Below are 21862 nucleotides of genomic sequence, written 5' to 3' on the forward strand. Positions count from 1 at the left end.
TCAGGCATTATGGTTCATGTCCTTCATCCCAGCACTTGGGAGGGAGACATACGAAGATCACAGTGAGTTCAAGGACACAATGAGACTACATAGTGAACTCCAGGTCAGATTTGCTAGAGTGAGACCCTACCTTGGAAAACCAAAAATAAATAAACACAAATTTTTAAAAAACAGGCTCAGAACCTTCCTGCCATCACGCGCTCATCTCGCTGCTCCAGCCTCCGGGCCACATTCCATCCTTCAGCCCACGCCCAGCCCAGGAAAGGAGAAAAAAAGCTAGCATCTCTTCTTATACCTTAAGCGAGCAAAAGAAATTCTCATAAGCCTTAATCATGAGGGAGATCGTGCATATCCAGGCTGGTCAGTGTGGCAACCAGATCGGTGCCAAGTCTTGGGAGGTGATTAGTGATGAACACGGCATTGACCCCACCGGTACCTACCACGGGGACAGCGACCTGCAGCTGGACCGCATCTCCGTGTACTACAATGAAGCCACAGGTGGCAAGTATGTTCCGCGAGCTATCTTGGTGGACTTAGAACCTGGGACCATGGACTCTGTTCGCTCCGGACCTTTTGGGCAGATCTTCAGACCAGACAACTTTGTTTTTGGTCAGTCTGGGGCAGGCAACAACTGGGCTAAGGGCCACTATACAGAAGGGGCTGAGCTGGTGGACTCAGTCCTGGATGTGGTTCGGAAGGAGGCTGAGAGCTGTGACTGCCTGCAAGGCTTCCAGCTGACCCACTCACTGGGTGGAGGCACAGGCTCTGGCATGGGCACCCTGCTCATCAGCAAGATCCGGGAAGAGTACCCTGACCGCATCATGAACACCTTCAGTGTCGTGCCCTCACCCCAAGTCTCCGACACTGTGGTTGAGCCTTACAATGCCACCCTCTCTGTCCATCAGCTGGTAGAGAACACTGATGAGACCTACTGCATTGACAACGAGGCCCTTTATGACATCTGCTTCCGTACCCTCAAGCTGACCACACCAACCTATGGGGACCTGAACCACCTCGTCTCTGCCACCATGAGCGGCGTCACCACCTGCCTCCGCTTTCCAGGCCAACTCAGTGCCGACCTCCGCAAGTTGGCAGTCAACATGGTGCCCTTCCCACGTCTCCACTTCTTCATGCCCGGCTTCGCCCGGCTCACCAGCGGCGGAAGCCAGCAGTATCGGGCCCTCACTGTGCCTGAACTCACACAGCAAGTCTTCGATGCCAAGAATATGATGGCTGCCTGTGACCCCCGCCATGGCCGGTACCTTACAGTGGCTGCTGTCTTCCGGGGCCGCACGTCCATGAAGGAGGTGGACGAGCAGATGCTCAACGTGCAGAACAAGAACAGCAGCTACTTCGTAGAATGGATCCCCAACAATGTCTAGAGAGCCGTCTGTGACATTCCACCTCGTGGCCTCAAGATGGCAGTCACCTTCATCGGCAACAGCACGGCCATCCAGGAGCTCTTCAAGCGCATCTCGGAGCAGGGCACAGCCACGTTCCACCGAAGGCCTTCCTGCACTGGTACACAGGTGAGGGCACGGACGGGACGGAGCTCACTGAAGCTGAGAGCAACATGAACGACCTGGTCTCCGAGTACCAGCAGTACCAAGATGCCACAGCAGAGGAGGAGGAGGATTTTGGTGAAGAGGCTGAAGAGGAGGCCTAAGCAGATCCCTCCCCACCTCAGGCTTCTATTTCAGTTCCCTCCACTGCCCCTTTCCAATCCTTTCCATTTGTTTCTGCTGCCTCTGTCCTGATTTTATTTTATTTTTTCTCTTTTTTTTTTTTTTTAAGGAGGGTAAACCATGCCTAACTCTTGGGTTGGCACTCAATAAATATTTGTTGAATGTCTCCTCTCTTACCACTTTGGAAAATCTAGATTTCTACTATTCTGGATTACCCTGTATTTCCTTCTATACCCACTACTCAGAACTGTCCAATTAATATTTCTGCATTCAAAACAACTTTCCAGTAACTTGAGTCTCCTCCAAATCATATTAGGAACCAGCCTGGTGCTGAAGAACCCAGATAGAGCGGCCATTATCCGGGGTTAAAGGGAGAGGTAGCAGGTAGAAGTCACTGAGGAAGGGTTAGGGGCTTCAGTCAAAAACAGATTTGGGGAGCCAACCAACTGAGGCTTTAAATGTCACACCTTCCAAGTCTTTCCTACTTCATCTCCCAGCTTCAGGTGAGGTGTTAACAGTATTATCTCAATTTGTAGTCTTTTTTTTTCCCATTCCACCTGTCCTGAGCCCTTGATGGTCTGCACCCTCCCCCCAACCTTGCCTAGCAGATTCCTTCCTTTCCCTTGGCCAAAGACTTATTGAGTGGAGAGGGGTGAAGCCTTGGTCTGAACCTCCAAAACCCTGGCCACTTAAAAAGTATATCCCTGATGCGTGGAAAGGTGTGTGCTGCCACATAGATGTTTGGGTCACTCCCCAGAGGAGAGGTAACGACACCCTCCGTCTTCACGATATCTTTTTGCTATTGCCGTTGACTTCCTACCCTTTATTTCGTCCTATCCTACACTTCAGATTTCTATTTTGTGTTGAACTTGCTTTTTTTCATATTGAAAAGATGACATTGCCCCAAGAGCCAAAAATAAATGGGAATTGACAAAAAAAAAACAGGAGGATGTATCCTTGGCTTTTAAATGAAATTTGTATATTCACACACACACAGACAACCTGAAGAACCTAGATCAAAAAACTGTCTTGGTTTATGTTGGCTAAAACATTTACATTTCAATTCCACACATCTCTTGAAAGAGAAATATTGAAACTTCATTCAACCTTGATTTCTTTATTATCTATTTGAGAGAGAGAGAGACAGAAAGAAAGAAAGAAAGAAAGAAAGAAAGAAAGAAAGAAAGAAAGAAAGAAATCAGCATACAGAGAGGAAAAAAGAGAGAAAATGGGTGCACCAGGGCATCCTGCCATCTTAAACAAACTCCAGCTGTACATGCCGCTTTGTGTATCTGGCTTTGTGTGCATACTGAGGAATTAGTACCAGTTCATTAGGCTCTGAAAACAAGTGCTTTTAACTGCTAAACTTTCTCTTCAGCCCTGTGTCTTTTTTTTTTTTTTTTTTTAACTGAGTCTTACTGCATTCCAGGCTGGCCTACAACTGCCTCTAATTTCTTGGTAGCTAGGATCACGAATATGCACTGCCACACCCAGTCTGTACCAAACACTTTCACTGCTGTCTCTTCTACATGCTCTTTCCTCCTTGAGTTGCACAAGGCAAAAGGACAAAAGACTCTCACGGGGACTGGAGAGGCGGCTCAGTGGCTAAGGCACTTGCCTGCAAAGCCTAACAACCCAGGTTTACTCCCCAGGACCCACATAAAGCCAGTTGCACAAAGTGGCACATGCATGTGGAGTCCATTTGCAGTGTGCAGGGGCCCTGGCATACCCATATGCTCTTTCTTTCTCTGCTTGAAAATAAATAAAAATTTTCAAAATACTTTCACAATACTTCCTCTAATAAATGGTTTAGAAAGAAATGTTCTCTCTTTTTCTTGTAGCAAACCCATTGAAAAGATTATTTGACTCATGTGTGGTGATGCACACTTGTAATCCCAGCACTCAGATGTTGAGGCAGGATGGTCTCTATGATTTCAAGGTCAGCATGGGCTATATTGCAAGATTAAGGCTAGCCTGGGCTACATAGTGAAAAATTGTTTCAAAAAGTTATATATATTCTGGGTGTGGTTGTGCACATCTTTAATCTCAGTACTCAGAAGGCAGAGGATGGAGAATCACAGTAAGCTGAAGGCCTGCCTGGGACTACAGAATGAGTGCCATATCCTGGGCTAGAGTGAGACCCTCCCTCAAAAACAAACACACAGGACTGGAGAGATGGTTAGCAGATAAGGCACTTGTCTATGAAGCCTAAGAACCCATGTTTGATTTACCAGTACCCTCATAAACCAGATGTAGATGGTGGTGCAGGCATCTGGAGTTCCTTTGCAGTAGCTAAAGGCCCTGGTACACCCAGTCTCTCTCTGTCTCTCTATCTTTTCCACTCTCTTTCTCTCTCACTCTCTCAAATAAATAAATAAAGTAAAATATGAAAAACAAAAAACAGAGCCACACGCCTTTAATCCCAGCATCAAGAAGCAGAGGTAGGAGGAGTGCCATGAGTTCAAGGCCACCCTGTGACTACATAGTGAATTCCAGTTCAGTCTGGACTAGAGCAAGTCTCTACTTGAAAACCAAAAACAAAAATTAGTAATAAAACAAAGAAACAAAGTATATATTTATATAGTTCAGTAAATTTTAATTTTATAGTGATGATAATTTGCACCCTTACTAAACTACTGTTATCTGAGTCAACTTAAAGGAGAAAAGTGTGTATTTAATATTTGAAAATGCAATGGAAGCAGCATGGTAGAATGCATGCTCAGGTGGGTGAGATGATGTGCAGCACTTATTAGGAGTCAGCCCCAATTCCTGAGCACAGCTCTTGAATCTCCTCATTCCCACCAAGGCCATAGAATGTCAGCATGTCAAATGATGGAGGATTTCTGGGACAGATGTTTTCAGAGTGCTTTCCCTCCATAACAGTCACTGTTTCTTCGTGGCAATGGGCCAAGCCTAGTAGTACAGCCCTGTAATCTCTGAACCAGAATCTCTAAGAAAGAAAGACTGCAAGTTCAAGGCTTACTGGAACCACCCAGAGAGTTTTGAACTGGAAAAACGTAGAGCATTATGAAATGAAAAGTGACCATGGCTGGCATAGGTCAGTCCACAGTGCGTGAATGCACACACACGCAACCGTGGGGCCTACGGAAAACCCAGACTTCACCTTAATTTCTTGGCAAGACAGGTTCAAGGGCACTTTTCTGAGGATGAAAACCCTCCTGATGAAAGCATAAGAAGGAGCCTACCAGGGTGGCGCACGCCTTTAATTCCAGCACTTGGGAGGTAGAGCTAGGAAGATCACCGTGAGTTTGAGGCCACCCTGAGACTACACAGTGAATTCCAGATCACCCTGGAGTAGAGTGAGACCCTAACTCAAAAAAGAAAAAAGAAAGAAAGAAACAAACAAACAAAAAGTAGGCTGGAGAGATGGTTTAGCAATTAAGGCACTTCCCTGCTGTTGGGAGCCATGAACCAAACCTCGGCCATGTTAACAGAGACTGCCATATAGCAAGTTATGTTTCTACTTCCTCACCTAATACTCAACTACCAGAAACAAAGACTGCCATATAGCAAGTTAAAGTTTCTACTTCCTCACCTAATACTCAACTACCACAAGCAAAGACTGTCATATAGCAACTTAAGTTTCTACTTCCTCACCTACTATTCAACTACCAGAAACAATGGGATCGTATACCTGGCCAAACATTCCCCCATCCTGCCAATAGCTGATGAAGAAACAAAACCATTGCGGTTTAACCAGTAACTCTGTGATCTTTGCCCTAACTATGTCCCCTTCCCCCTACAACTCCTTGCCCTGGCCACGTCCCCTTCCCCCTACAACCCTATATAAACCTATGTGTAAGAATAAACTCTCGAGAGGCCGTGACAAATGTCTAGCATGGTCTCCTTCTTGTGTCTGTTTGCCTACTTTCATTCAGGTTGATTTTCACCTCGCTTCTTTGTTCGATTCCCCACTGGCCGGGGCACCCTGCAAATCCAAAGGACCCAGGTTTGATTCTCCAGGACCCATGTGGGCCATATGGACAAGGTAGCATATTTGTCTGGAGTTCGTTACAGTGACTGATGATTTTAGTGTGTCTATACTCTCTCTCTCTCTCTCTCTCTCTCAAATAAGTTTATATATATATGCATATGCATGCATATGCAGGAGAGTTTTTGGCTGGGCTGTACCCTTACAAGGTACTGAGTGCGATTGCCAGCCAGCCCTACTGAGGAAAAAGAAAACAGCTTTCTTCTGTATGGGCATCAGTCCCCACCTCCAAAGTTCACCTGGGAAAAGCATGTGTTACCTATTAGCTACATTTGTCACTACATTCAGTCACAATGTGTGGTTTTGTAAGCTATATGCTGCCAAGGGTACACAATCTCATGTTGGAGGAGGAAGAGTGAAGATAGGTTCGTGTGATACCAATAAACACATTGATAGCCAGGTGTGGTGGCACATGCCTTTAATCCCAGCACTTGGGGGCAGAGGTAGGAGTATCACTGTAAGCAGAGGCCCACTCCAAGGGAGAGAATATATGTCCCAGGAATAAACAGGGACAATTCAATGATTACTTAATCATTCAAGACCTCCTAAGTCTCACATCTAACAAAGCTGGGAGGTGGGGCTTGGTAGCACCTAGCATTCTGGAGGTAGAGATAGGAGGATCATCGTGACTTGGGGGCCATCCTGAGACTACATAGTGGATTCCAGGACAGCCTGGGCTGGAGTGAGAGTCTGTCTGTCTCCCTCTCTCTCTCTCTCTCTCTCTCTCTCTCTCTCTCTCACACACACACACACACACACACACACACACACACAAAACAAAAATCAGGGCTGGAGTGATGGATTAGCAATCAAGGCTCCTGCCTGCAAAGCTAAAGGACCTGGGTTCGACTCCCCCAGGCCCCACGTAAGCCAGATGCAGAAGGTAGTGTATTCCTCTGGAGTTCATTTGCAGTGGCTGGAGGCCCAGATTTGCCCATCCTCTCTCTGTCTCTATCTATCTGCCTAACTCTCAAAGAGATTTAAGTGTGTGTGTGTGTGTGTGTGTGTGTGTGTGTGTGTGTGTGTAAAATAACAAAAAATCAGGAAGAGGGACTGAGGGAGAGAAAGTGTGCTGGCTGGGCAAGCACTAGGGCCCGAGTCCCCTTCCAGCACTAAGGTGAATAGCAGGTCATGACAACACAAGCCGGGCATGGTGGCACATGCCTTTCATCTCAGCACTTGTGGAGGGGGCAGTGGTAGAAGGATCTCTGTGAGTTCAAGGCCACCCTGTGTCTACATAGTTACTTCCAGGTCAGACTGGGCCAGGGTGCAACCCTACCTTGTAAAACCAACCACAACAAGAAGAAGATAAGGTGAACGAGGCTGGTGAGATGGCTCAGTGAACAAGATGCTTCCTTGCAAAGCCTAAGGCCCCGGGTTCAGTTCACTAGCACAAGCAGGGTGTGGTGGTGCACACCTTTAATCCCAGCAATCAGGAGGCAAAGGTAGGAGGATCACCGTGGGTTTGAGGCCAACCTGAGTCTACATAGTGAATTCCAGGTCAGCCTGAACTAAGGTGAAACCCTAACTCGAAAACCAAAAAGAGAGAAAGAGAGAGAGCTGCACAAAGTGGTGAGTGCAGTTGGTATTCAATGGCAGTGGCAAGAGACCCATTCTCTGTGTGTGTGTGTGTCTCTCTGCTTACACATAAATAAGTAAAATATTTATATAAAAAATAAGGATGAGGGCTGGAGACATGGTTTAGTGGTTAAGGCACTTTCCTGTAAAGCCTAAAAACCCATGTTCAACAACCCAGAATCTGCATATTCCAGAAGCACAAGGAGAAACATATTCAAGGTCGCACATGCACTCAAGGTGGCACATGCGTATGCAGTCCCATTACAGTACCTAGAGGCCCTGGCATGCCAGTTCTATCTCTCTATTTCTCTAATTCTCTCTTTCATTAAAAAATAAATAAAAGGGCAGTCTATTAGGTTTCCCTCTAAAAAAGAAGAAAAAAAAAGAAAAGAAAAGATGAATGCAATGTTTGCATGTGTATGTGTGTGGTGGGCATGTGTATGTGCGTGCAGTTGTGTGTGTGTGTGCACGTCCACATGTGGGTGTGCATATAAAACCTTCCCTAAATATAAACAATATACCGTGATTATAATCCTCTCCCACAACCTTAACTTTCCCATCCTGAACTCCTGAACCCCTTCTTCCTTCCAATTCAGTCTTTCTTCTATGTTGACGCTGTCATGGTTCTCCTCCTATTATGCAGGTCTTGTGTAGGTAGCATCAGCCACTGTGAGGTCATGAAGGAAGGAAGTCACTTTTAAAAATTAAATTTCCTTTTTTATAAAACGTTATTAGGGCTGGAAAAATGGTTTAGCGGTCAATGCACTTGCCTGTGAAGCCTAAGGACTCAGGTTCAATTTCCTAGTACCCACATAAACCAGATGTACACAGTGGCACATGTGTCTGGAGATTGTTGGCAGTGATAAGAGGCCCTGGCATGCTCTCTCTTTCCCTTGCTCGCTCACTCACTTACTCACTCTCTCTCTCTCTCTCTCTCCCTTTCTCTCAAATAAATAAATAAAATTAAAACATTTAAAAAGTCTAGTGTGGTGGTGCACACCTTTAACACCAGCACTTTGGAGGCAGAGATGCAAAGATTTCCATAGTTTGAGGCCACCCTGAGACCACATAGTGAATTCCAAGTCAGCCTAGGTAGAGTGAGACCCTGCCTCAAAAACCCAAAAGACAAAACAAAACAAAACAGAAAGTTTAAAATTAAAAAAAAAAAAAAATCCCAGGCTGGAGGGATGGCTTAGCAGTTAAGGCGCTTGCCTTAGTGGATTCTCCAGTACCCACGTAAACTACATGCAGATGGTGGCACATGCATCTGGAGTTTGTTTGCAGTGGCTGAAAGCCCTGGCGCACCCATTCTCTCCCCCCCACCTCCCCTCTCTGCCTCTTTCCCTCTCTCAAAAAAAATAAATAGGAATTAAATGTTTAAAAAAATTCCATCTCAGCAGTAAGCAGCCCATAGCAGTGTGAGCCAGTGGGGTGTGAATTCAAGGTATGATGCAATGTTCGTGGCCATGTGGGGACAGAAGCCTGATCCTAATCCCTCTGTGACTATTTTACCCAAAGCTAGGCAGAATTCCACAGCCCCTGTCCACATGCCAGGAGGACCTGGTCCATTGGAAAAAGGTTTCAGAGGCTTCCTGAATTCACGGTGAACTGCAGACATAGAACAAACCCGAACTTTGTGCGCCACCTAGTGATCACAGGGTGATGCACAAGGAGCACGCTGTAAACCTTGATTGGAGGAACAGTAAAGTGCTGATAGCAGAAAGACCCTCCAGGCTCTCAGAAGGAAGCAGAATCCTTGAGTTTCTGCAGAAACAGACCCAAGGCTTGGTTCTAAAGACTGCAACAGACACCTAATCCTTCCACGAATGGATGACATCACACATCAAACAGGCATCAAGAAGTGCTCATGGGTCTGGAGGGATGGCTTAGCAGGTAAGGTGTTTGCCTGTGAAGCCTAAGGACCCAGTTTTAGTCTCCAAATCTCCTGTAATCCAGATGCACATGGTGGCGCATGCACCTGGAGTTGGTTTGCAGTGGCTAGAGACCCTGGTATGCTTATTCTCTCTCTCTCTCTCTCTCTCTCTCTCTCTCTCTCTCTCTCTCTCTCTCTCTCTCTCTGTGTGTGTGTGTGTGTGTGTGTGTGTGTGTGTGTCAGAGAACAAGGCCTAACAATAAGGTGCCAGAAACTAACCAAATAATAACAAGCATGTACACACACTTCAGTGAAGAATTTTTTGAAAACCTGTTTTAAAGAAATTCAATGAGTTCTCACAAAACATGGAGAAATTAACCAATATTCTAACAGAAAAAGTGAACTGAGTAGTAGAAGTAATATTCTCTTCCAGGTATCGTCTCACTCTAGGCCTGGACCTCCCTCTGTAGTTCCAGGCTGCCTTCACCAAAATGATCCTCCTGCCTCTGCCTACCTAGTGCTAGCATTAAAAACATGTGCCTTCATGCCTGGCAATTTCTTTACGCTTTTATTTATTTGCAAGCAGAGAGAGAAACAAGAGAGACAGAGAGAGAGGAAGAGAGGGTATAAGAATGGACCTCTAGCTGCTGCAAACAAACTACAGATGCCTGCACCACTGTGCATCTAGCTTTACATGGGAACTGGAAAATAGAGCTCAAGTCATTAGACTTTGAAGAAAAGTACCTCAGCCCTTCAGCCATCCCTCCAGCTGTTAAATAATTTTTTTAAGGTTACATAATTCAGTTCATGTGACAGCTGACTTCTCAAAAGACGCCTTACAGGGCAGGAAAAATTGATATCACTTAAATCAAATTTATTTGATTGGGGGAGGGGAAATACTACATTTTCACCACCCCAAAGAGACTCATTGTTAACATATTTTAAAAGATTTTATTTATTTATTTATTTGGCAGAGAGAGAGAGAGAAAGAGAGAGAGAGGGAGGGAGACAGATGGAAAGAGAATTGGCAAGCCAGGGCCTCCAGCCACTGCCAATGAACTCCAGACATACACAACTACTTGTGCATCTGGCTAACGTGAGTCCTGGGGTATTGAACCTGTGTCCTTCCACTTTGTAGCCAAACGCCTTAACTGCTAAGCCTTCCCTCCAGCCCATTCCATTCTTAACATTTTTTTGTCATTTCGCTGAGCAGAGAAAAAGAAAAAGATCACCTTTCTCTGCATGCATACACCACACACAGAGCACTAAAAATAAAGAAGGGGCAAAAGCAGATCCAAATGTGACTTCCTGACTGCAACTCTTTAGCAGATGTGTGGGCTAAATGCCTCTCCTCCTTCATTTGCTGAGGTCACTAACCAGACAAAGAGCTTTTGTGAGCTCTCACTTGCTTGCTCTGCTGATGAAATTTCCAACTTTTGCCTCTGACTTTCCCTAGGAAGGTAAGTATCCTACCGCTTGCGTCCGCTATGGGGTAGCACGATCTCTAATTCTTTACCTCCCTCCTCCCCGCATCCACAAGTTAAAAGGTTCTTAACATAGAATTAAAATAATTAAGAAGAAAGTTGAGGTTGTATTATTTCATGTATTTCTGAAGAGTCATGCCCCTGACCTGCAGGACCAATCTAACATAGGGTGGTCAAGGAGGGCTGCAACCTGAAAGAACAGGCGGGAAAGAAGAAGGAGACCAAGGGGAGGATTTGTCAAGGTCTCATTTAATGTTGGATTTTTTAGCTCTTTTATAATCAACCAGCAGGCAGGGCAATAAGGAGGGGAAAAAGGGGAAGGGGGTACAAGGAAGGAGGAAGTAGGGACACCTGGCCATAATCTTCTGGAACATCTTCTCGGAATCTCTCTTGTGACGTCTCCCAGAGCAGCTGTTTGTTCTCGGGGGAGGGGCTGCATGAGAGCGTCTAGTTCTCTTTTGTCTTTAGGGCAGCCAGGTCATGGTCTCTGACATTTCCTCCCTCTCTGTATAATTAAAATGGGCGTGGCACCCTGTCTTAGGCTATATGGTATGCTTCCAATCCCAGCACCAGTTACTGAAGATGGCCCACCTGTCTTAAGCTATGAGGGCTGCCTCCACTCCTGGATCCACAATAATCCCGTCATTGGCCGTGATCACAGCTCATGGAAGGTGACCCGCCTGTCTTAGGCTATGTGGATGGCCTCCAGGGAATGGGCCCTACAATATTCTCATCTCTGGCTGTGGCCATAGCTTAGCGGTGTGCCCCTGGGCTTGGTACCATAATAATCCCGTCATTGGGAGCCTCGCAGCCATTTAGGGAATTGAAACCATGACCGATTGTCAGCCAAGGGAGAAAAATCAAGTCGGGCTGAAGGAGAGCCGAGGTGTGTCTCATCTGTTTGGCCCTCTTCTTCTTGTAGCTGCAACCTGTGGTAATGGACAGACACCGAATTCCTGGTGGCAGAATCAACCTGTTCTTTGACAAAAGAAGTTAGTCGTTTAAATGCCCAAGGTCCAAAGGAAAGAAGAAGGAGGAGTCCTACGAAGGGACCAAGAATAGAGGGGAGTAATGTGGAAAACAGAGGAGAAGTGGAGAACCAGTTTTGGTACCATGACTCCTGCTTTTCCCGGTTACGGTTTCGTTCCTCCAAGCTGGAACGGACCTTGTCAGTACTATTTTGAACTAGGCCAGTTTTGTCCGCATAAAAACAACATTCTTCCTTAAGTGCAGCACAGAGTCCCCCCTCTTGTAGAAAGACTGGGTCTAGCCCACGTCTGTTTTGGAGGACTACTTCAGACAAAGATACCATAGAGCCCTTTAAGTCTTCAAGACCCTTTTGTAATTCCTGTAAGTCCTTATCTACTGCCAAAGAGAGTTGATTAAATTGTTGTTGGGAGGTGACTAATGAAGCGATGCCTGTGCCCGCTCCGGCGGCACCCAGCCCCAGGATAACAGCAAGAGTGATGGCAGTGATAGGCTCCCGTTTGGCACGTGACGGAGATGTTCCTCCCTCCCAAAAATGGAGGAACTCATCTTTGGAATGTATCGTTAGCTTGGGGAAGAGTTGTACAAGGACACAATAATCTTTGTGAGCTAAGAAGGTGGAAGTTACAACGTAAGGAGTGAGACCAGTAGAGCATGCAAAGTAAGTGCCAGCAGGGGCAACAATATAGAGAAAGCTAGAGTCAACAACATGAGTGAGATTGCAGGTTGTTTGAAGCTCTATAGGCGGAAGCATGGACGGACCCAGGAGGCACATCCCGCACCCAGATACCTGGGCGACCGTGAGGCCAACCCCATCTTGCCGTTGCCACCGTAAAGCCATGGTGTCATTGGTCACAGTTAGTTCTGCATATAAGGCTATCCCTTCATAAAAAGGGGGCCGAGGTGAATAACATACCCAGCATTTCTGAAATTCAGATACATTGGTCTGGTGTGTGGCCTCTATAGAGGCATTAACCATGGTCAGAATAAGGTCTGCCAATGAAGGCAACCCTAGTGGTAAGGTAGGTTGGAACAGGGTGATGCCAGTGACAGCTTGTGGGGTTGGGGGAGAAGGAGGGATTTTTTTCTTTGCTTGGGAGGGGGAGAAGGAGGGATTTTTTTCTTTGCTTGGTTGAGAGGGGGTTGATGAAGAGCAGGATTTGGTCCTATTGCAACCTTAGGGAACTGAGGGGCTGTTTTAAGAAGTTTAATTTTAAAAGTAAGGCCGGGGTCTGTCCCGGAGGCATATAACCTAAGGCCCCACTCAAAGCCTCTGTTGGTCCAATCCTGTCTTTTGCCTTCTGGCATGAAGCTGATATTGAGTGGATTACACCACCCTTTTCTAGAAGAATCATGTCCGCATTCCGAATTTAGCAGTTTTGGATCAGAGACAGTGTAAGACTTTTTGGGGGGATTTCCTCTCTTGACAGTTATGTAATCCCATGTGGAGGATGGTTTCCAGTATGTGTCTCCTGTTGTCTCACATCCCCAGGATCCGCAATAGAAATCTGAGGAAGCCCATCCACATTTGTAATTTAGGATTTTAGGTCTATGTCCCCCAGGGCAGACATAGAGTCCATCCCGCTGTAAAGCTAGTATTGCGCGTTGTGTGTCACTTCCACATCCAGGCCCAGTCCCTGATGTATGTTGTTTAGGGGCCCGGTCTTGCAGGGCAATTATATCTGGGACTCCCCAGGCGGGAGGTCCCCCTAAAGCTAACTTGCATAGGTCCGGATGAAATGAAACCCAGGGAATGTGTGGGGAAACCTGTGAATAGCTCCAGACGGTGTCCCCAGCCTCATTGATGACGATCCAGGTGTAATTAAGTCTGGTATATGGGAGTGCTAGACCCCAGGGGGCAGGCCGTCAGCAGGAACACGGCAAGGGCCATCCTTCTCCTAGAATTAAGCACAATTACAATCTTTCTCAGGGTGGACCCTGGGTGAGCTATATAGCTTTATGAGTCTTTCAGGTAGCCACCTGGCACTGTTAGTTTGTGTGTCATAGACACACTCATGTCCTTTGCCCCAAATAAGCATGGGGTCAGGCCCTTGCCACTTGAATGTCAGAGGGTCCTTCCAAAGTGCTTGTGCATAATTGTCGGTGGTGGAGGGATGCCACAGGCGATCTGCAGCAGATTTTCCTTCTTGATCTAATGTAAGAAAATTTATTACAAATAGTGCATGATTAAGCAGATTTTTATAGTTTCCTGTAAGTGGATATAGTATTCCCCCACACGACTGTAGTTTGGTAATGGTATTTTTGAGAGTTTGATGAGCTCTTTCGACAATTCCTTGTCCCTGTGGATTATAGGGAATGCCTGTGATATGTCTGATACCGAGCTGTGAGCAAAATTGTTTAAAGGCATTACTGGCATACCCAGGCCCATTATCTGTTTTTATCTTTTTTGGCTGAGGGAGAACCGCCAAACAGGTCAGGACATGATTAATAACATTTTTTGTGGCCTCTCCAGATTGGAGGGAAGCAAAGATAAATCCACTATATGTATCAATGGTGACATGGATAAACTTTAGTTTGCTAAAAGCTGGCATGTGGGTAACATCCATTTGCCATAGTTCCCCAGGAATAAGCCTGCGGGGGTTTACGCCTAAATGTGCCTCAGGTAAGAAGGTTAAACATCCTTTGCATTGGCAGACTATTTGTCTGGCTTGTTCTCTAGTGATGTGGAGTTTTTGCCTAAGTGTTCGAGAATTGAGATGGTGTAAATCATGGGCGGCCTGTGCTTGTTGCAGGGGGTCCAGTGACTTAAGGTCAGGATTCTGCGTGAGGCCTATAAGTTGTGTGGCTTGGTCCACCTGTCTATTGCCCTGAGTTAGGGGTCCTGGCAACCCAGTGTGTGCCCTTATGTGTCCTATAAAAAAGGGGTGGATACGGTTATGAATGAGAGACTGGAGAGTGGAAAACAGGGGGGCGGCGTTGGTTGTGGGCTTAATATAGGGGGCTGTTTCTAAGAGGGGAACAGAGTAGGCCAGATATGAGCTGTCAGTGTACAGATTAAAAGGCAAATGTGGTAAGACCCTAAAGACTTCAATAATGGCTTTTAACTCGACTAATTGAGCTGAGGAATATGGTGTAATCAGTGGAGTTACTTTACCATTAATAGAATTAGCGGCTCTGACATTGGAAGAGCCATCAGTAAAGACCAGATTAACACCCAGGATGGGGAGATGTTTTGTAATATTTGGAAAAATAATAGGTGTTTTATGTAGAAATTGGATTAATTTGTCTGGTGGGTAATGATTATCCATCCTTCCCTGGAAGGACACACAACTTATTGTCCATTGATCATCATTCTGAAGTAACCACGATACTTGGGATGTATTGTATGGGGTTATTATGACTTCTGGATCCTTCCCAAATAGTTTTTGAGATTGTTCCCTCCCCAGGCAAATCAGTTGTACTACTAAGGATGTATAGGTGGGGAGGACCTTGGGAGGGGTGGCGGGTAAATGAACCCATAAAAGGGGGTTGCCCTGCCAGAAGAGTGCAGAAGGAGAAAAGGGGGTAGGTAGGATTATGAAATGTAAAGGCTTGTCAGGGGGAAAATAGGTAATGAACTGGGCAGAGATAGCTTGCTCCACCAGACCCAAGGCATCAATGGCCTCTGGGGTAAAATGTCGAGGGGAGGAGGGATCAGCTTCTCCTTTAAGGAGATCAAACAGAGGCCTTAATTCGCCAGTGGTTAGGTGTAAATAGGGGCGTAGCCAGTTGATCTCCCCTAGGAGTCGCTGGAAGTCATTTAAGGTATGAAAGGAGTCTCTTCTTAGTTGTATCTTTTGAGAGACAATCTTATGTGGAAATAATTCAAAGCCTAAAAACAAATGGGGGGAATTTGTCTGAACCTTATCAGGAGAAATTTGGAGGCCTCTCTGTTGTAAAGCTTTTATAAGCTGTTGTGAAACAGCATGAAGTTGGGAGGCATCAGGTCCTGCTAGCAAAATATCATCCATATAATGAATAATATAGAGAGAAGGCCAACAGAGGCGAAATGGATCAATGGTTTGGGAGACATATTTTTGACAGAGCGTAGGGCTGTTAGCCATACCTTGAGGTAGGACCCTCCATTGAAATCTAGGCATAGGTCCAACAAAGTTAGTAACAGGAAGGCTGAAGGCAAAGCGTTTACAGTCTTCTGGGTGTAGGGGAATGGAGAAAAAGCAATCCTTGAGATCAATGACTATTTTTTGATACCCTTTAGGAGTAGCCACAGGGGAGGGCAAGCCTGGCTGTAGAGCCCCCATGGGGACCATAGTTTTATTAATTTCCCTGAGATCCTGGAGTAGTCTCCATTTCTCTGTCTTCTTTTGTATAACAAAAATGGGAGTATTCCATGGGGAAGTAGATGGCTCGATATGACCAGCGGCTAACTGTTCCTGCACTAACTGTGTAGCCGCAGCCAACTTGACTGAGGGAAGGGGCCATTGATCTACCCAAACAGGAGAGTCATCTTTCCAAGTGATTTGGTCTGCCTGCCATGCAGGAGGTGCAATGGCCCTTAAGAAAAATGGTGATACCCTAAGCCTGAAAGAATAGGTCTTTGTTGCTGGAGAATAAGCTGAGTAATGCCCTAATTATTTTTTCCTAGTCCTGTCCCTGCTATAAAGCCCTGAGATAGCATTTGATGAGTGATTGTCTTATTTGGACTGTAGATAATGACCTTCATTTGGTCTAGTATATCACGCCCCCACAAGTTTATAGGCAAGCCATCAACCACAAATGGTTTAACTGTCCCTGAGTTTCCTTCTTGATCTTCCCATGTTAGGAATTTGGAGCTTTGTAAAGTATTTCGGGATTGACCGATTCCTTGTAAGTGAGTAACAGAGGACTGAAGGGGCCAAGCTGAAGGCCAATGATCCTTTGAAATTACAGTGGCATCGGCTCCTGTATCAATGATGCCTAGAAACCATTTTTTATCTAGTTGGAGGCGAAGGGTGGGTCGGTCATGGGTGATAGCCTGGACCCAGTAGATATCAAAGGAGCCTGGGTTGGTGTCTCTGCGAGGCCCATGAAGGGCAGGGCCATCGGTCTGTAAGGGTAGGGAGAGGGCTTGTGCCACTCTTTGGCCCCTGGATATAACTAAGGGTCCCAGGGTGGCAATGGCCAGGATTTTTATTTCTCCTATATAATCATTGTCTACCACAGAAGGGTGAATAGCAAGTCCTTTAAGAGTGGAGGATGCTCTTCCCAAGATTAAAAAGAACATATCAGGAGGTGGGGGGTCCAAAACCTCCTGTGGGGAGGACCTGGACCCCATCCTCGGGTGTTAATATTGTATCGGCGGAGGCACACAAGTCCAATCCTGCGCTTCCTGCTGTGGCTCGATAGAGGTGGGAAGTGGGTTGATTTGAGGGGCGTTGGAGGATTGGGGGGTTGGACACAGGGTGGTGAGCTGCTGACTGTTACCCGAGGCCGGCAAGAAGCAGACGGGTTGAGGGGCCCGGGGCTGGCCCCTCAGCCCGTTTCCCTGGAGAGGAGGTAGGGGGTTTCCTGAGATATCTGTTTTAGAATGGCAGGTACTGGCCCAGTGTTTGCCCTTTTTACAACGAGGGCAAAGAGTAGCAGGTTGGAGTGGGCGTGTTTGTGGCCCAGCAGACGGCAAGGGGGTCATGGCTGTCATGTTCGAATTATTGGGGCATTGTCTGGAAAAATGCCCAATTTGGCCGCATTTAAAGCAGGCTTTGTTAGAAAATGGTTGTTGAATAGCGGCCCCAATTGCAAGATTGACTGCTTGAGAGATCTTGTGGGTGAAGGTATCAACATCTTTGCAAAGTCAGATCATGTCCTCAAGGGAGGCTGTTCTGACTTTGCCGCGCAGAACAGACCTGCAAGCTGAATTTGCATTTTCATAGGCTAATTGTTTTAGGAACTTGGATTCAGCGCCTCCCGGGCCAAGAATATGTTCTGCTGCTTCAGTGAGTCTGCCCAAAAAATCAGTATAATCCTCTTGGGCACCCTGAGTAATTTTTGACAAAGGGGAGGTAACAGAACCCTGCATAGGGATCATTTGCCAGGCAGCAAGGGCCGCATTGGCTGTCTGCACCAGGAGGCCAGGAGGAAAGCCCTGTTGGCGGGCCTCAGTGGCATATCTACCTTGGCCAGTCATCTTATCGAGGGTCCAATTTGCAGTGGGCGAATTGGGGTCCCTTAGATTAACTGTAGTGATGGATTGGCACCTATCCATAAAGTCTGCCTTCCAGGATAGAAATTGTCCTCGGGTTAGAACTGACTGAACAACTTGGGTCCATTCTCCAGGGGTTAAGTGACCCCCCCCCCCAGAGAGATCCTCAAGGAGGGAAAGAGTAAAGGGGGCCGTTGGGCCATATGCCTGCACTGCTGAGTGAAATTCTTTTATCTTTTTAAAGCACAGGGGGCGATAATGGACGTCTGGGCGGGTGACTAGAGCTGGGGCCCTGGCGGCTGGGGCAGCAGCAGGGATTCTGACAGGAGTGGGGGGAACTAAGGGGTCATCAGGACCCTCTTCAATTTCGGAGGTTCCATCCTCGTTTTCAGAATCCAGGGGAGAGTTAAATTCCTCTAGAGGGGTATCCATAGAGGAAACCTGAGGGGTGGTGGCGGAGTGTGCAACCACCGGAAAGGCCACTGGAAAGAGAATACCGTGGGGTGGGAGTCTTTTTAGTGGTCCTTGTCGTGGTTAAACTTGGGGGTTTAAGGATGGTCTCATTAATTGAAGCTTGTAAAGAGCTTAAATCTGTAGATAATTGAGCAAACTCTTTTTGAAGCTTAAGCACATCCCGTAACTCAGCTATCTGTTTAGTGAGATGTTCTTTGGCACCAGTAAGGGTAGAGGGGTGGAGCCCTGGAGGTAGCAGAGTGGGTAATAGAGTGGGTGCACAAAGCTGGGAGGGGTAAGGGGGCAGCATGAAAGGGGGGGCCGATGCAGCGGGAGGCCAGTCGGGATTATGGTATTTAGCAGCCTCCTCCTCAAGAGAGGCAGCGTCACCTGGATCAAGAGGCTCAGGATTGCAATTTCTTGAAAAAACCAGGTTAATGAGGGGTGTACATTGAGAAGCAGTCTCGGGGGAAGCGGGCTCAGGCAAGGGTGGGTACAACCTTTCTACTGCTTGGGGAGCACCAGAGTTATTGGAGTTAGAACCCATATTGATAATGACCGACGGGCAAGGGGATTTTTCAGGAGGAGAGGAAAGTGAAACTAAAGAAGCGCTACGTGAAAGAGGACAGAGGCAGTATTCTGTGACAGAAAGGAGTTGTTGTTTATCGGGGTCTGAGTGTGCTCCCTCCACTATGTCTCTTATTAGTCCCCAGCAAGAAAAGACTGTGGAGGGGACAGAATTGGGCCCCTCTTCTTGGGGGTGGCGATTTAAATCTTTGCTGACCTTCTGCCATTTTCCAGGATGGATATCGGGACCAGAAATAATAAACCATGGGCAGACTTTATCAATAAAGACAAAGAATTTAATGAGGTCCTTTTTCTTAACTCTTATCCCTCTTTCCCTGAGAGAGCTCTTTAAATCTTTAAGAAAGAGAGCTTCCTTAGTAAGCTTTTGGCCCATTTTAAAAATCGGACGAGAATGAAGAATAAGAATCCTGACTTACAGTGAGCCGTAGCCGAAAGTGCGAGCGATGAAATGGCTGGTACTCTTCAAAATGTCTCTCGGTGTCCCGAGGAGATTTCCAATGGGGTCTGTTGTCCGGTTGAGACCCGTGCCTTGAGCCCCACATTGGGTGCCAATTGCCCCCGACCCATGGGACCAATCTAACATGGGGTGGTCGAGGAGGGCTGCAACCTGAAAGAACGGGCGGGAAAGAAGAAGGAGACCAAGCGGAGGATTTGTCAAGGTCTCATTTAATGTCAAATTTTTTAGCTCTTTTATAATCAACCAGCAGGCAGGGCAATAAGGAGGGGAGAAAGGGGAAGGGGGTACAAGGAAGGAGGAAGTAGGGCCACCTGGCAGTAATCTTCTGGAACATCTTCTCAGAATCTCTCTTGTGACATCTCCCAGAGCAGCTGTGTGTTCTCAGGGGAGGGGCTGCATGAGAGCTGCTAGTTCTCTTTTGTCCTTAGGGCAGCCAGGTCATGGTCTCTGACAGAGTCAGAGTTAGGGGAAAGGGAGAGTCATTAACAGTGAAGGCTGTCTGGGGCATCCGAATGTTTTCTGCTCTCGCATCATGCTGAAAACCCCTAGTTTACATTCACTTTACTTGCAAGATTCTGCACAGTAACATTTGCTTATTTGTTCATCTAGTGCATATTTAAAGACTCCCTGCTATGTGTCAGACAGGATCGTATTGAAGAAATCATCAGACAGCTGTGCAGCCTAGGTGTCGGTTAGCAGGCACCACCACACAGAGATGCTAAGGGCAGGTCACCTCACCATCACTTATTCTGCTCTTCTGCAGATAGCAATGAAAAAGAATTAATGGGGCTAGAGAGATGGCTTGGCGATTAAGGTGCTTGCCTGCAAAGCCTAAGGACCCAGGTTGGATTCCTTAGATCACAAGTAAGCCAGATGCACATGGTGGCGCATGCATGTGGAGTTAGGTGCAGTGGCTAGAGGCTCTGGTGCACCCCTTCTCCCTCCACTCTCTCTCACACACAAATAAGCAAATAAATAAATAAAATACTTTAATTACTTTGTTTAAATTTTTTGTTTATTTATTTATTTGAGAGCGACAGTGAGAGAAAGAGGCAGAGAGAGAGAGAGGGAGAGAGAGAAAGAGAATGGATGCGCCTTCCAGACACTGCAAACGAACTCCAGAAGTGTGCGCCCCCTTGTGCATCTGGCTAATATGGGTCCTGGGGAATCAAGCCTCGAACTGGGGTCCTTAGGCTTCACATGCAAGTGCTTACACACTAATCCATCTCTCCAGCCCTTTAATTACTTAACTTGAGACAGAAAGAGTAAAAGAGAGAGAGAGAAAGGGAGAGAATTACACACCAGGGCCTCCAGCCACTTCAATCTAACTCCAGACACATGTGCCACCTTGTGCATCTGTCTTAGGTGGGACTTGGAGAATCAAACCTGGGTTCTTAGGCTTCATAAGCATGCAGATTAACCACTAAGCCATTCCTCCAGCCCTAACATATTTTTAAATATTTATTTTATTTTTTGAGAGAGAGAGAGAGAAAGAGGCAGAGTGATAATGTGCATTCCAGGACGTTCAGCTGCTGCAAATGAACTCCAGAATCAGACACCACCCTATGCATCTGGCTAACATGGGTACTGGGGAGTCAAACTTGGGTCCTTAGGCTTCACAGGCAAGCATCTTAACTGCTAAGCTATCTCTCCAGCCCAAATAAAATATTAAAAAGTAAAAGAAACAACACATACTGGGGTGATGACTCAGTGGGTAAAGGACTTGAATTTTACGTGTGAGAACTTGAGTTTGATCCCACATGAAGATACCACCATGGTGACTTGTGTCTGTAATTTCAGAGCTGAGGAGGTGGAGACAAGTCAATCCCCAGGGCTCAACAGGCAAAGAGTCTGGCTCACTTTATGAGGTCCAGGATGGCCCACGGGTTAAGATGCTTGCTGAAAGCCTAATGTCTGAGGTTCAACACCCCCACTATGCACAAAAAACAAACTTCACAACTTTCCATGCATCAGCTACTTTTGGTCATGCATTTTCTGCCAGCAATGATAAGGTTTTTGCAACACCAGGAAAACATTAGGACCTGGCTTTGGACACCTAGCATGTATGTAAAAGGCAGACACAGCCAGCAGTGGAGTGGCAGAGACATGAGGAATCTTTTTTTTAATGGGAAGCTGGAATTTTTTTTTTTTTTTTGTCTGTTTATTGTTGAGAGCTGTGACTGTTCTTTGACTGCTGACCTTCAAGGTTGAGGCCCAGAGATACAGAAGCACTGATGTATACAATGTTCCTGGCACAGTATGTCCTCTAGGGCCCTGGGCTGTGAGAAAGTTCTTGTTTGGAAAGTTTTAGCTATGATAAGGATGTCTTGACTGCTGGTATTGTCTGTAAGAGATAGTGCTTATGCTTAAAAACTTGCAGCTGCCTGAATAAACTTGAGCCTTGATCAGAACTTGTCTTGGCTCCATTCCTTGTGTTCTTGTCCCAGGTTCATTCCCGCTCCTTCCCTCAGGTACTGTTCGATTCTGTGCCGCGGGTTGGCACAGTTTATTTTTATTTATTTATTTGAGAGTGACACAAAGAGATAAAGAGGCAGAGAGAGAGAGGGAGAGAGAGGGAGGGAGGGAGAGAAGGGGTGTGCCAGGGC

The 21862-nt window shown here is 46.5% G+C and overlaps 1 pseudogene; it reads left to right on the plus strand.

Annotated features, from left to right (window-relative positions):
* The first annotated feature begins 237 nt into the window (after positions 1-237).
* On the plus strand, positions 238-1674 carry LOC101600539 (annotated as a pseudogene).
* Positions 1675-21862: the final 20188 nt, after the last annotated feature.

The sequence above is a fragment of the Jaculus jaculus genome, chromosome 18 (assembly GCF_020740685.1).
Source record: "Jaculus jaculus isolate mJacJac1 chromosome 18, mJacJac1.mat.Y.cur, whole genome shotgun sequence".
Taxonomy (NCBI): Eukaryota; Metazoa; Chordata; class Mammalia; order Rodentia; family Dipodidae; genus Jaculus; species Jaculus jaculus.